The sequence below is a fragment of the Macaca fascicularis genome, chromosome 1 (assembly GCF_037993035.2).
Source record: "Macaca fascicularis isolate 582-1 chromosome 1, T2T-MFA8v1.1".
NCBI lineage: Eukaryota > Metazoa > Chordata > Mammalia > Primates > Cercopithecidae > Macaca > Macaca fascicularis.
This window is the reverse complement of record NC_088375.1, coordinates 147,875,634-147,891,908: the sequence shown is the minus strand read 5'-3', so window position 1 is coordinate 147,891,908 and position 16,275 is coordinate 147,875,634.

The following is a 16,275-nucleotide window of genomic DNA, read 5'->3' as shown; positions in this document are numbered from 1 at the left end:
GCTTAAAATCTAAATCAGTAGATTCCAAATGAATGAGCATTTACTGTAATTGGAGACAGATTACATTTTAACAGTAAAATTTATTTTCAGATTAACTGAAGTTAACCACCACATTTCCACTGCAACCCTTACTGAAAGATTTGATACTGGGCTATCTTTAGTGCTGTAAGATATCCCCATATCTAAAAGTGAATCATTCTGGAAATGGGTATTCCTCCTTGAGTGAGTGCAATAGGTAAATTCCTCAGTTATTAGTCTTTCCCTCATGGGTCTGTAAAATCCTTCACACTTATGCTGGACTTTTATCTCTACAGCCAGACACAGTGCTTAGAATATTTCGGGCACTCCATAAATGTTTGTTAAATGAAGGAGTGAAGGAATAAAAGCAACAATGATTGAGAAAAGTATGTGTTTATCCTTTTAGATGTTTTGAAAAACAATCTCCAGATGTTAGTTTATTTTTCTGTCTTTTGCCCACTTCTGCTGAAAAAGGCACTAAAATAATTCCTGATGAAGGGTTTTAGGTCATAGGTTGAAAGAATGCTAGTGCTAAAGGAAATACCCACTGCCCACTGTTCCTGGCAGTTAGCAGACACTAAAGTGGTGTGAGAATGGATATAAAAGAAGGATAGGTGACTTTTACTATGCATAAAAACATAAATCCTGAAGTCCTAACAGATTATATAGTCAAGGTTCTGATGGGCCACTTAAAATTGCTAGTTATTTGGGGTCATATGTTGCTGCCACAAAAGTTGGAGTTTAACTGGCATTTATGTCCTTCTTGTAACAAAGGAAAAACAAGTACCTCCATAAGTCTTTGCCTTAGAGCAAGCAGTCCAATAAGAGACCAAAATACTCACTTGAATCTCTGCATAACAAAATGATCCCAGAGGCTGTCATTCTCAAATATTTAAGAACCCCGTAGAAGAGTTCTTATTTAATTCATGTGAAAACAGGGCAAGGGTGTGTTGTGTGGAGGGGAAGGATGAGCTCTTTAGAAAAGACAGGCCCAAATGTTCCTGTCAAGGGAATTTATCACCCTTATTAGGAAATGACTTTGCTATATGGAAGAGCTCATATTCCTTCGATCAGGGCTGCTTGTTCTATTCTTTCTGACTAATTTCTTGCAGTTACTCAGACTTTCCTGGAATTAAGCTGATTTATTTGAAAGCTGAACACTGCAATCCTGATCTCTAAAACATGCATGGAGCTTCTGCTGGAAAGGTGTTAGATATTATATCTGAGTGTCTAATTATAAGGAGTTTTGGTATTCACTGAACAACCATAGGTGCTAGGAGTAGCAAAGATCCTAACAGTCAACAGCATCTTTACCTGAATATTGAAAGAATATTGCCAATGTGGGATATAATCATAGGCTAAATTCTATAACACAAACTTGAAATGCCATCCCCATTAAAATAGTAGATTAGTGTGGGTTAGAGAATTTGAGGAAGGCCTCAGGAGGACATTCCAGGTAGAGAGAATTATTAGGACAAAGACCCAGCACTGTGAATAGGATTTCATTTAATTTAGCAAGTACTGGCCAGCCATGGTAGCTCATGCCTGTAATTCCAGCACTTTGGGAGGCGAAGGCAGGATTGCTTGAGCCTAGGAGTTCAAAACCAGCCTGGGCAAATAGCGAGACCTTGTCTCTAATGTTTAAAAGAAAAATAGGCCGGGCGCGGTGGCTCACGCCTGTAATCCCAGCACTTTGGGAGGCCGAGGTGGGTGGATCACGAGGTCAGGAGATGAGAGACCATCCTGGCTAACACGGTGAAACCCCGTCTCTACTAAAAGTACAAAAAATTAGCCGGGCATGGTGGCGGGTGCCTGTGGTCCCAGCTACTTGGAAGGCTGAGGCAGGAGAATGGCGTGAACCCAGGAGGCGGAGCTTGCAGTGAGCCGAAATCACGCCACTGCACTACAGCCTGGGAGACAGCGAGACTCCGTCTCAAAAAAAAAAAAAAAAAAAAAGAAAGAAAAGAAAAAGAAAAACAATTAGGAATTATTAAAAAAAAATAAAAATTGTAGAAACAAGTTTTAAATTTAAAAAAAATTTAATAACTATTGGCCGGGCGCATTGGCTCTCGCCTGTAATCCCAGCACTTTGGGAGGCCGAGGCGGGCAGATCACAAGGTCAGGAGATGGAGACCATCCTGGCTAACACGGTGAAATCCTGTCTCTACTAAAAGTACAAAAAGTTAGCCGGGCGTGGTGGTGGGCGCCTGTTGTCCCAGCTACTCCGGAGGCTGAGGTAGGAGAATGATGTGAACCTGGGAGGTGGAGCTTGCAGTGAGCTGAGATTGCGCCACTGCACTCCAGCCCGGGCGACAGAGTGAGACTCGTCTCAAAACAATAAAATAAATAAATAAATAAATAAATAAATAAATAAATAATTTAACAAGTATTTATGAAGCAGCTCCTTTGTGCCAGACACTGGACTTAGCCCCGTGAATACAATGGTAATAAGAGAAATACGGTCTCTGCCCCTGCAGCACTTACGGGTTAGTGGGGTATACATGGAACATCAGAGGAGTAGATGGAGTATATTTGTGTTGACTCTTAAAAGGCTAGTTGGAGGGAAAGGGCAGGCCAGTGAACTGGAGGAGGATGGATATGACTCGACTGCTTCAAGGGAGCAGTCTTTTGATGGGAGTGCATGGTATTTTTGTCTGTGGTATAGAGGGGAGCTTGAGGTAGGGGCAAGTGGAGGAATGGACACCAACATGAGTATGGGAGTGTGGTGGGAAAGCCTGAACTCAGACCTTGTGCTTCCTTCTGTGTCTGTTTTTATCTGGTACTCCTGCAACCTGAGTCCTCTTTAATTAATTAATTAAATAATTAATTTGTTTTTGAGATGGAGTTTCGCTCTTGTTGCCCAGGCTGGAGTGCAATGGCACGATCTTGGCTCACCGCAACCTCCGCCTCCCAAGTTCAAGCGATTCTCCTGCCTCAGCCTCCCAAGTAGCTGGGATTACAGGCATGTGCCACCACGCCCGGCTGATTTTGTATTTTTAGTAGAGACGGGTTTCTCCATGTTGGTCAGGCTGGTCTCGAACTCCTGACCTCAGGTGATTGGCCAGCCTCGGCCTCCCAAAGTGCTGGGATTACAGGCGTGAGCCACCGTGCCCAGCCATTTTTTTTTTCCTCAGACAGGAATTTGGGCAAGATTTTAAAAATCAGTCCTCATTAGTCTTTGCTCCAAGAGAAATTCCTCTGGTGTCTTCATAACAGCTTTCACAAACATGAAAAGTACTGTGTGAGGTTGTGCATCATTTCAAGAATGTTCTCAAGCAAATACTTTCTGATTGTTTTTTATATTGTGTACTCTGTACAAGAAAAAGCACCTTCAGATGTTGGTTTTTCATTCAGATTCTTTATTAAATCAAATTTTCTCATAGGAACGTTGAACTTTAGTGAGAAAAGATATTAAATAAATACATATTTCTGGTTGCTAAACCTAAGAAAATAATCTTTCAGCATTGCATAGGCAGAGCATAAAGAAATAAGATTTCAGCCGGGCGTGGTGGCTCACGCCTGTAATCCCAGCACTTTGGGAGGCCAAGGCGGGTGGATCACGAGATCAGGAGATCGAGACCATCCTGGCTAACATGGTGAAACCCTGTCTCTACTAAAAATACAAAAAATTAGCCAGGCATGGTGGCGGGCGCCTGTAGTCCCAGCTACTCTGGAAGCTAAGGCAGGAGGATGGCAAGCCCGGGAGGCGGAACTTGCAGTGAGCCGAAATCGCACCACTGCACTCCAGCCTGGGTGACAGAGCAAGACTCGGTCTCAAAAAAAAAAAAAAAAAAAAAAAAAAGTATATCATGTTGGGTGACTTAGGACCCTGAACTCAAATTCAGGAATGATTACTGACATATTCTGCAGAGGTTAAGTGGTACACAAAACACCCTATAAATGGGTCCTGTCCTCAGAGTCTTGGACAAGAAGACCTGGTTTCTGAGAACAGCTCTGTTATTAAAAAGCCATATAGCTTAGTCTATGAAAGTTTTTTGGCCAAGATGGTATTTAAAAAGCTTTTAGTTGTAGGTGCCTTCATATGGGGTATGCATCTTCTCTTTGCCAGAGTCCCCACGCTTACTATTAATTATATCTGACTTTCATGTTACTTGCCTGGCCTAGTCCCTGCTACCATTTGAATTTCTTACACTTGACAGGAGGGGGGACAATGACATTAACCCTGGGACAACTGCAGCATTCCGGGGGTAGGTTCAGGAGTAAGAAGTAACCAATGAAGAAAGATGGAAGGTCACTAGGAAAAAAAATGCTGTTTTGGAAACAAAAGGTCTTTCAATACAGAGGTGAAATTGGTACAGAAAGTTCAAATAGAGGCCTGGCAAGGTGGCTCATGCCTGTAATCCTGGCACTTTGGGAGGCCAAGGCGGGTAGATCACCTGAGGTCAGGAGGTTGAGGCCAGCCTGGCCAACATGGTGAAGCCCTATCTCTACTAAAAATACAAAACATTAGCCGGGTGTGTTGGCACATGCCTGTAATCCCAGCTACTCAGGAGGCTGAGGCAGGAGAATTGCTTCAATCCGGAAGGTGGAGGTTGCGGTGAGCCAAGATCACATCATTGCACTCCAGCCTGGCAACAAAAGCAAGACTCCATCTTAAATAAAAACAAAACAAACAAAAAACAATACAAAGAAAGTTAAAACAGAATAAGAACAAAGGGTTGGCAATTAGGAAATTATTGGTAGCAAAGGAAAGTTTCAGTGGTACAGTTGGGACAAAAACCAGACTGAAATCATATTAAGCAATGTGAGAGGTTCAAATAGGACTAATAACTAGTGTAATTTTGACTATAAAGTCACAATTCAGAGTTGGAATCCAACCCTCCCACTGATGTGTAGCAATCATCACCAAGTTAATGCATTTCCAGAAAACATAAACTTTCAGTGATGAATCTTAGCTATATTGTCATACTGACTCAGGTTGATAGAAGGATCTTAATGGGGTCACTGGGGAATATAAACGAGATGCCAAGTAGAAAACATGTTAATGTCTTGGCACAAGGAAGCCCGAGGTGTTCTAGAAGCCGCTAATGCATTTTACATGATTGCTTAATTTCAGGAAATCCTGACTCACTGCCCCTATAGGGTAAGAAGCAAAGGCTGGTCTCAATTTACAATCCTACACACCAGTTTTGAGTAGAGCTTAGATTATTCCTGGCAGCAATATGTCTGTTCAGTGCCTATTTAAATTTGAAAATGTTTTAGTATATGTATATTTTATTTTCTTTGAGGAAAAGCAGGCTGTATTTGAAATGTTCTGAAAACCACTGTGACTAAATGGGTAAGGTAATGCCTCCTCGCTTAACTTTTGAATGGACGTGGAGTGCCATCATCAAATCTACAGTCAGACCACTGAGCCCTTGAAAGATGGTCCAGGTGAACCTTGAATAAAGAAAAATAAGAAAACAGTTAGAACTAGCTTGTTAGCATTGGGTGATGAAAGAGGTGGAATGCTACAAATAATGTCACTGAAAATGCACCCATTTTATTATTGAATGTTCCCAATAATGTGTTCATAGTAGTTATTATGAACCCTACTTCATATAGGTGAATAACAGGGACAGGAATAATTAGACAATTTAGCTAAAGTCACATGGTAAACCAGTGAAGATCCAGGGTTCAAATTCAAATAGGATCAGTGTCACTCCAGATTTGTCCTCCATCTACTCCCTCTCCTACCTTCCTCAGCAACGATTCCAAACCTTCCTTACAAGCCCATCACGCAACCCTTAGCTGCTCTCTCAAATTCTGATGAATGGCCTTGTGTCCCACATGGCTGAGAAAGCTGAGGTCCTTCCCTTTATGTGTTATCTGGTTGTGCACACTCTTGCCCATCCTCATCTCTCGTCCCCCAGGCTCTCTTCCTTCCATGTGAAGACAACCACCCAGGCATTTGACCCATTGCCTCTCCCACACACACATTTTTTTTTTTTTTTTTTTTTGAGATGGAGTCTCTCCCTGTCACCCAGGCTGGAGTACAATGGTTCAATCTCGGCTCACTGCAACCTCCACCTCCCGGGTTCAATCAATTCTCCTGCCTCAGCCTCCCAAGTAGCTGGGACTGCAGGTGCATGCCACTATGCCCAGCTACTTTTTGTATTTTTAGTTGAGAGGGGGTTTCACCATGTTGGCCAGGCTGGTCTTGAACTCCTGACCTCATGATCTGCTTACCTCGGCCTCCCAAAGTGCTGGGATTACAGGTGTGATCCACCATGCCTGGCCTCCCACACACTTTTATTTCTCCTTCTTCACTGGTACCTTCCCCTCAGCTTATCAACATCTCAAGTTTTCCCAGGTTAAAAAACTCTTCCTTTGATTGTCAAAGCCAATCTGTCTGTTCCCTGTCTTATTCAAATTTATCCAGTTGTCTCTACTTCCCGCCTCCCCATTTCTTTTCAATTCACTTATCTCCCCACTGCCCTGAAATCTGGTTTCTTCTGAAGTGTGTCCCTACACCCCCATCCCAAAATTATATGTGGAAGTCCTAATTTCCAACACCTCAAAATGTGACTATATTGGGAGATAGGGTCTTTTTTATTTTATTTTATTTTTTTGAGACAGAGACTCACTGCGTTGCCAGGGTGGAGTGCAGTGGCACAATCTCAGCTCACTGCAACGTCCGCCCCCGGGGTTCAAGCGATTCTCCTGCCTCAGCCTCAAGAGTAGTTGGGACTACAGGCATGCGCCACCATGCCCAGTTAATTTTTGTATTTTTAGTAGAGACAGGGTTTCACCATGTTGGCCAGGATGGTCTTGATCTCTTGACCTTGTGATCTGCCCACGTTGGCCTCCCAAAGTGCTGGGATTACAGGCGTTAAGCCACTGTGCCCCACCGAGATAGGATCTTTAAAGAGGTAATTAAGTTAAAATGAGTTCACAAGGGTAGGCCCTAATCCAATATGACTGGTGTCTTTATAGGAAGTGATTAGGACACAGATGGACAACCGTGTAAGGCCATGTGAAGACACTGAGATAAGATGGTTACCTGCATGTCAAGGAGAGAGGCCTCAGAGGAAACCAACACTGCTGGTACCTTAATCTCTGATGTCTAGCCTCCAGAACTGCGAGAATATAAATTCCTGTTGTTTAAGCCACCCAGTCTGTGGTACTTTGTTATGGCAGCACTGACAAACTAATCCAGGCAGTTTGAAAGAGTTCTTACTAAGGTCACTAATGACCTTCCAATTGTAAAAATCTAATGAACATATTTTCAGTCCTTATTCTGCTGGAATTTTCTTCTGTATGTGACATGAAAGACCAATGTATTGGTGTCCCTGATACTCTTTTGGGCTTCTTCATAACCTTTTATTTGTTTCCTTTCTTTTCCACGGGTTCTTCTTTCCTTCTCAGACATTGACGTTCTCCTGGATCCAGTGCTACACCACTGCTCTTAACATTCTTCTCTAGGATGATCTCATCCTTTCTTATGGTTTTAATATAGCGGACTCAGAAATTGGAAGGGAGGCTCTAAAATTAGTGTGTAAGGCAAAAATATTGCATGTAAATTTACCCTTGAAAATTCCTTAGAAAAGTACAACAAAGTGGCTTACCTGTTAGTGATGTGAGGAACTGAGATGAAATGAGGGAAGAGACTCATATTTTCCATTGCAAACTCACTTTGGTGCATATGCTGAGTGGGGAAATTATTTTATTTAATTTGTTTTTCTCTCTTTCCATTTTGCCATTTGTGTTTGATTGAATTTGCACAGGTTAAATGTACGTGTGATGAATTACATTGTACTGGCGTACTTGCTTATCCTAAACTTCTCTCTCAGACCTTTCTTCTGAGCTTCAAACACATACAGCAACTTCCACCTGAACGTCTCCCCTTGGAAATCTCAGACTTCATAAGCTCAAATTCAAAAAAGATGCCTTCATTTTTCCCTTAACTGGCCCTTTGTCCTGAATTCTCAGTGTGAGCATCCATGAATCAGTTAAGTCATCCATGATGTTTCCCTTTTCCTCCTCATCGAAAAAAAGAGATTGCAAATAGATCTGTGGGCCATCAAGTTTGGCTTCCATTGAAAGAATTTAAATTTGTTGCCACTATTTAAAAATGAGGATGTTTTGCATTTTTAAATGCCAAATTCTAGATTCTTTTGAAAAACTAGAGTATTTGGTAACATTGGACCCATACTCTAGTATAGCCAAGGTCAGCCAGAAGAGAGAAGCAGCAGCTGTCTTTTATTTTTTTCTTTTTTTTTTTGAGATGGAGTTTTGCTTTGTCACCCAGGCTGCAGTGCAGTGGTGCGATCTCGGCTCACTGCAAACTCCACCTCCCGGGTTCAAGCGATTCTCCCATTCAGCCTCCCAAGTTGCTGGGATTACAGATGTGCACCACCACACCTGGCTAATTTTTGTATGTTTTAGTAGAGATGGGGTTTCACCATGTTGACCGATTGGTCTTAAACCCCGGACCTCAAGTGGTCCACCTGCCTTAGCCTTCCAAAGTGCTAGGATTAAAGGCGTGAGCCACCACACCCAGCTGCAGCTGGGTCTTCTTTAGGTGGGGTATGCCCTGTACATCTGTCACTACTTATAGTCTTTTCTTGTGTCTCTGCACTTGTTTATGTTACCTGACTGGCTTCTATAGGCATTTTAATTTAGAACTCCCAATATACTTTCATATTTATCTTCTCCTTTCAGTCCTTACTGATATCCTGCCCCATCTCCATCATTGCTTTCTTGGGCTACTGAAATAGCCTCCAAACTGGTCCTTCTTCCAATTCATCTGCAGCAAAACCCATTTAAAATACATATCTGATCATGCCACAATGCCACATACTTGCTTGGGAGCCTTCAGTATCTCTCTTCCTACAATGGTGTTTTTCAAAGTACGGTCTAAGGACTTTCTTTTTCTTTTTTTTTTTTTTTTTTTTTTGAGACAGAGTCTTGCTCTGTCGCCCAGGCTGGGGTGCAGTGGCCGGATCTCAGCTCACTGCCAGCTCCGCCTCCCGGGTTTAGACCATTCTCCTGCCTCAGCCTCCCGAGTAGCTGGGACTACAGGCGCCCGCCACCTCGCCCGGCTAGTTTTTTTTTGTATTTTTTTAGTAGAGACGGGGTTTCACCGTGTTAGCCAGGATGGTCTCGATCTCCTGACCTCGTGATCCGCCCGTCTCGGCCTCCCAAAGTGCTGGGATTACAGGCTTGAGCCACCGCGCCCGGCCAGGACTTTCTTTTTCTTTTTTTCTTTTCTTTTTTTTTTTTTTTTTTTTTTTTTTTTGAGACAGAGTCTCCCTCTGTCACCCAGGCTGGAGTGCAGTGGCGCGATCTTGGCTCACTGCAAGCTCCGCCTCCTGGATTCACACCATTCTCCTGCCTCAGCCTCCCTAGTAGCTGGGACTGCAGGTGCCCGCCACCACGCCCAGCTAATTTTTTTTTTTTTTGTATTTTTAGTATAGATGGGGTTTCCTCTTGTTAGCCAGGATGGTCTCGATCTCCTGACCTTGCGATCCGCCAGTCTTGGCCTCCCAAAGTGTTGGGATTACAGGTGTGAGCCACCGTGCCCGGCCAGTCTAAGGACTTTCTATATTGCGATTACCTATGGTGCTTGGACAAATGCAGATGACTGTGTGCAACCCAGACTTACTGAACTAGAAGCCCTGGGATTAGGGCCTTAGATTCTGTACTTTTTAGTAACTTTACAGGGAATACTAATATACTCTAAATTTTGAGACCTACTGATCTACTGAGTAGAGCCCTAGCTTCTTAATATGCATTGGTGAGTTCCTGAGAATTCCTTTTTAAATTTAAGCCATAATTTAAACATATTAAATTTTGTCCTATAAAGAAAATATGTGATGTGTTACTTGATAAATAATCCCTTAAAAATGTAGTTCTTTTAAAAATTTTTTAGAAAGTATGGGTGACATGATCTTAATGTAGGACAGACTCTAATACCAACAGCTGATAATTCATAGCAGTGGAAGAAGGGTACATTGAGAAGGTCAAAATCCAAATAAATCTTTCAACTCATACTTGTAGAAATCTTAGAGGGCTTCCCCTGGACAAGAGCACACAGATCCAATATACCCAGTGGTCATGAGAAAAACCAACAAAATGCCAAATATTAAAAAGAAAGGGCAGAGGGTCAACCTTTACAGATGACTGGCACCATGAAGTATAAGATGCAGAGGCAAATTTAGATCCCATTCCAGGACAAGGCACAGGGAGGGAAGAAATAAAAGTCAATTGCCAGTGGAAGAAACCACATGGAATTAAAAGAATCCCCAACTGTTGGTACCCTTTTCTCCCAATCATGGCTACTTACCGGTACCATAGTTCTAGGCACAGTCATATCACAATGGAAACCTGAAGATGCCACTGCTTTGCTCTTGGTAGTGATCTATTGAAAATGAACCCAGGAGGTGGAGGTGGTGGTGAGTGAAGAACCTGCCATTGCACTCCAGCCTGGGCAATAAGAGCGAAACTCAGTCTCAACAAAAACAAAAACAAAAACAAAAAACCAAAAACCAAAACAACAACAACAAAAAAAACAACTGAGAACAAATCCTTTAGCATTCTCAAATACACCCACTTAAGAACTGAGGTGTTAGATTATGTTTTTTTTTTCCTAGTTTACAAGTAACTAAGTAATGTCAGACAGGATAAAATATCTGGCTACACTAAGGACAAATGACAGCCATCACTTCCTCCTGTTCCAACAGACAAATAACTCTGTTGAAGAAAATTACCTTAATTTGACAAGAGGTATTTCTTCCAGAGCTATGCTGATTTATTACTTGATAACTTTTCCACTTCTGTTTGCAAATCCATTACAAAACATATTTTCCCCACTCTTGTTCTACCTTTCAGAAACTTCTGAACCAGTCAACATCACTGTTTATACTCAAAAGATACAGGTTTTTTTTTTTTTTTATCTGTTAGTCTCCTCTTGTAAACAGTGTTGGGTGACTCATTTAATCAGCTTTGCGGGTATATACTATGTACAGCTAAATGTAAACATAATCCCATACATTACTGCAAATGGGGACACCACCACCATGTTGGCAATGGCACTTTGGCTAGGTGGCTATGAGGAGGAGACTGTCAAAATTTTGTCCAGTATCACAGACTGATTGTGTTAGTCCATTCTCGGGTTGCTGCAAATAAATACCTGAGACTGGGTAATTTATAAAGAAGCTTAATTGGCTCATGGTTCTGCAGGCTGTACAGGAAGCATGATTCTGGCATCTGCTTGGCTTCTGGGCAGGCTTTAGGAAGCTTATAACTGTGGTGGAAGGTGAAGCAGGAGGAGGCACTTCACATGGCCAGGAGCAGGAGGAAGGGAGAGATGGGGGAGATGCTACGTACATATATATTTTTTTTTCTTGAGCCAGGGTCTTGCTCTGTTGACCAGGCTGGAATGGAAGTGGTGCAATCTTGGTTCACTGCAGCCTTGACATCTGGGCTCAAGTGATCCTCTCACCTCAGCCTCCAGAGTAGCTGGGACCACAGTCTTGCACCACAACATCTGGCTATTTTTTTGTATTTTTGGTAGAGATGAGGTTTTGCCATGTTGCCCAGGCTGGTCTTGAACCCCTGGACTCAGGCAATCCACCTGCCGCTGCCTCCAAAAATGCTGGGATTACAGGCTTGTGCCACTATGCCCGGCTGCTACACACTTTTAAACAACCAGATCTCATGATAACTCACTCAGTATCATCAGAACAGCACCAAGGGGATGGTGCTAAACCATTCATGAGAATTTGTCCCCATGATCTAATCACTTCCCACCATGCCCTATCTCCAACATTGGGGATTACAATTGAACATGAGATTTAGGTGGGGACAAAATCCCAAACCCTATCGCTGATAACCTCTGAACATAGGTTGTATACAGAGCCTCTAACAGTCTAGATTTACATTGATCTTTTCCTTGCAAATTTTTATAAGTTCAAGTTAATCATTAAGGCACAGAATATACAAAAGGTGAATTCATGTTCTCTAGAGAAACAGAGCCAACAGAATCTCTCTATTTTTTTCCATATCTAAATACATTTTAAGATTTTTTTTCCTATTTTAAATAATTGGTTCATGCAATTGTGGGGATTGGGAAGTTTGAAGTCTGTACTATAGTCCAGCAGGCTGGAAATGCAGTTAGGAGCTGATGTAGCAGTTTTGAGTCTGAAAACTGGAGGGAGGGCCAGCAAGCTGGAAACTCAAGCAGGGTTTCTATGTTGTAGTCTTGAGGCAGAATTCTTTCCACTTTGGGAAAGCTCAGTCTTCATCCTTAAGGTCTTCAACTGATTGGATGAGGCCTACGTTATAGTGGTAAACTGCTTTTATAAATGTTAATCATGTCTAAAAAGTACCTTCACAGCAACATCTACATTAGTGTTTGACCAACAGTTGGGTACCATGGCCTAGCCACAGTAACACTTCACAAGAGGGAATGTCAAACTATTTAAAACAAAGCACTGGACTCATGAATATGATGCTCATTTACATCACCTACAGATAAGGAGACCAGATATACAGTATTATTGACTTGTGTAGGGAGGGGAGTGGGCAGGTATCCTATACTAGTTCTACTTTAAGGTTGACAGGGTCTTGTGTGAAGATAAGTTAGAGATGTTTATATAGCATTGGAATTTTTTTTTTTTTCTGAGATGGAGTTTCGCTCTTGTCGCCCAGGATGGAGTGCAGTGGTACGATCTTGGTTCACTGCAACCTCTGCCTCCTAGGTTCAAATGATTCTCCTGCCTCAGCCTCCCAAGTAGCTGGGATTTCAAGCGCCTGCCACCATGCCTGGCTAATGCACTGTGCCATTTCTGGGCCTAGGCCTTAAGAAATTGGCAGTTTTCACTTTCTGCCTCTTAGGATGCTTACTTTTGGAACCCAGTCACCATGCTGTGAGGAAGCCCAAGCTGCTTAATGAAAAGGAACTGACAGCCAGTGTCAGTGTCAGTGTCAGTTGTGTGAGTAATCCATCTTGGACAGGCATATGCTAGCCCCAGTTGAGCTACTCCAGCCAATCACAGATAAGGGCTCCTCACTGAGCCCTGCCCAAATTAGATTGTAATGCAAATAAATAATTGCTTTTTAAATTTTTGAGACAGGGTCTCATTGTGTCGCATAGTCTGGAGTGCAGTTGTGTGCTTACGGCTCACTGCAGCCTCAACCTTCTGGGCTCAAGTGATCGTCCCACCTCAGCCTCCCGAGTAGCTGGGACTACAGATATGAAACACCAAAACCAGCTAATTTTTTATTTTTTGTAGAGGGGGGGTCTCACTGTGTTGCCCAAGCTGCTTTTGAATTCCTGGGCTCAAGCAATCCTCTCACCTTGGCCTCCCAAAGTGCTGGGATTACAGGTGTGAGCCAATGCCCACCTAATGTTTTAAACCAGGGGTGTCCAACCTTTTGGCTTCTCTGGGCCACATTGGAAGAACTGTCTTGGGCCACACATAAAATATGTCTAATACATAAAATAGTCTAACAATAGTTAATGAGCAAAAAAAAAAAATTGCAAAAAAACTCATAATGTTTTAAGAAACTTTATGAATTTATGTTGGGTTGCATTCAAAGCCATCCTGGGCCACAGGTTGGACAGCTTGTTTTATTTATTTGTATTTATTTATTTATTTATTTGAGACGGAGTTTCACTCTTGTCACCTAGGCTGGAGTGCAATGGTGTGATCTCGACTCACTGCAACCTCCACCTCCCGGGTTCAAGTGATTCTCCTGCCTCAGCCTCCCAAGTAGTTGGGATTATAGGCAGGCACCACCATGCCTGGCTACTTTTTGTATTTTTAGTAGAGACAGGGTTTCACCATGTTGGCCAGGCTGGTCTCGAACTCCTGACCTCAGGTGATCCATCCCCCTCAGTCTCCCAAAGTGCTAGGATTATAGGTATGAGCCACCGCGCCCTGCCACAAGCTTGTTTTAAACCATTAGGCTTAAGGGTGTTTCTTAATGCAGCAGTAGAAACTAGACCAGAAGAGGCTTGACTGGGCTCTGGGCTGTGCCTGTGCAGGGTAAAAGGTTGATAGTGTGGATAGGCAAGGGACAGAGCTGGACAAGATTTCATTCTACATGGAGAAGAACTGAATCTTGTATTGTTGGGCTAAAATGAAGAGATATGGACTTAAAGAAGACAAGTTATTCAGGCTGGGTGTGGTGGCTCACACCTGTAACAATCCTAGCACTTTGGTTGGCCGAGGCGGGTGGATCACCTGAGGTTGGGAGTTGGAAACCGGCTTGGCCAACATGGCAAAACTCTACTAAAACTACAAAAATTAGCCAGGCGTGGTGGCAGGCGCCTGTAATCCCAGCTACTTGGGAGGCTGAGGCAGAAGAATTGCTTGAACCCAGGGCAGGGAGGTTGCAGTGAGCTGAGATCGCTTCATTGCAATCCAGCTTGGCAACAGAGCGAGACTCTGTCTTAAAAAGAAAAAAAAGATGACGACGAGTTAGTCATTGTTCATAGAAGGTTAGGCAGGAAAATGTAGATATCACATCAGTTTGAGCTATGGGTCAGTATCCAGACATTCAAGTTAGAAGTAGAAACACAATTCAGGCCAGGAGAATAGATTTTAAAATCCGATATGGCAAATAGGGTAGTCTACATGGGCACATGAGGATTCATGATCTGGGAGATCAGGCAACAGGAATCAGGGAGTTAGGTCAAGTCTGAATGCAGGAAGAGGTAAAACCAGCCCCAAGAACCCTTTGTATTAGTTACAGTGGGGATGGGGACAGAAAGAGTGAAGATCTTAGATAAGAATCAAATTACTCCAAGAATGGAGCTCCATGGTCTTTCAATGAGCCTAGAATTGACACTAGTATTTAGCTCAAAGATGAGGGTGGGGGATAGTGGTAGAATCAATGACCAAGTATGGTGTGAACTAATAGGTACTTACCATTAGTTAACATAACTAGTGAATAAAGATTCTTTAAGCATATTTGAGCATATTAAAATGAACATTGGGATCTCAAAAAATTTAAAATTTATGCTTAGGTTTGTCTTTTTTTTTGTTCTCAAAGTAAGCTGGGGTAGTTTTAAAAAGAAAAGCAAATTGTAGGCCGGGTGCAGTGGCTCATGCCTGTAATCCCAGCACTTTGGGAGGCCAAGGCGCACAAGGCTGAGTTCCAGACCAGCCTGACCAACATGGTGAAACCCCGTCTCTACTAAAAATACAAAAACTAGCCAGGCGTGGTGGCGTGTGCCTGTAGTCCCAGCTACTCAAGAGGCTGAGGCAGGAGAATCGCTTGAACCTGGGAGGCAGAGGTTGCAGTGAGCTGAGATGAGCCATTGTAACTCCAGCCTGGGGGACAGAGTGAGACTCCATCTCAAAAATAAATAAATAAATAAAATTAAAAAGGCAAATTGTAGCTGGAAAGGGTAGTGGGGAAGTGGTGGTTGGGGAATTGGGAAGGGTTAATGGGCATGAAATAAATAGAATAAGACCTAGTATTCGCTAGCACAGCAGGGTGACTACAGTAAAAAGTAATTTATTCATTTATTTATTAATTATTATTATTATTATTGAGATGGAGTCTTGCTCTGTCACCCAGGCTGGAGTGCAGTGGCACCATTTCAGCTCGCTGCAATCTCCGCCCATCGGGTTCACGCCATTCTTCTGCCTCAGCCTCTCGAGTAGGTGGGACTACAGGCGTCTGCCACCACGCTCGGCTAATTTTTTGTATTTTAGTAGAGACACGGTTTCCCCATGTTAGCCAGGATGGTCTTGATCTCCTGACCTTGTGATCTGCCTGCCTTGGCCTCCCAAAGTGCTGGGATTACAGGCGTGAGCCACGGCGCCTGGCCAAAAATAATTATTGTACATTTAGAAAGAACTAAGAGTGTAATTGGGTTATTTGTAACACAAAGGATAAATGCTTAAGATGATGTATCGGGTGAAACCCTGCCCCCCAATATTTATCGTGGGTTCTTTTCTATTTCCTAGGCATCTCGGCTGGTTTGAGAAATAAAGGGAAAGAGCACAAAAGAGAAATTTAAAGCGGGGTGTCCGGGGGAAACATCACACCTCAGCAGGTTCCATGATGCTCCCCGAGCCGTAAAACCAGCAAGTTTTTATTAGTGATTTTCAAAAGGGGAGGGAGTGCATGAATAGGGTGTGGGTCACAGAGAGCACATACTTCACAAGGTAATAAAATATCACAGGACCAGGCATGGTGGTTCACGCCTGTAATCCCAGCACTTTGGGAGGCCGAGGCAGGCGGTTCAGTAGGTCTGGAGATCGAGACGATCCTCGCTAACATGGTGAAACCCTCTCT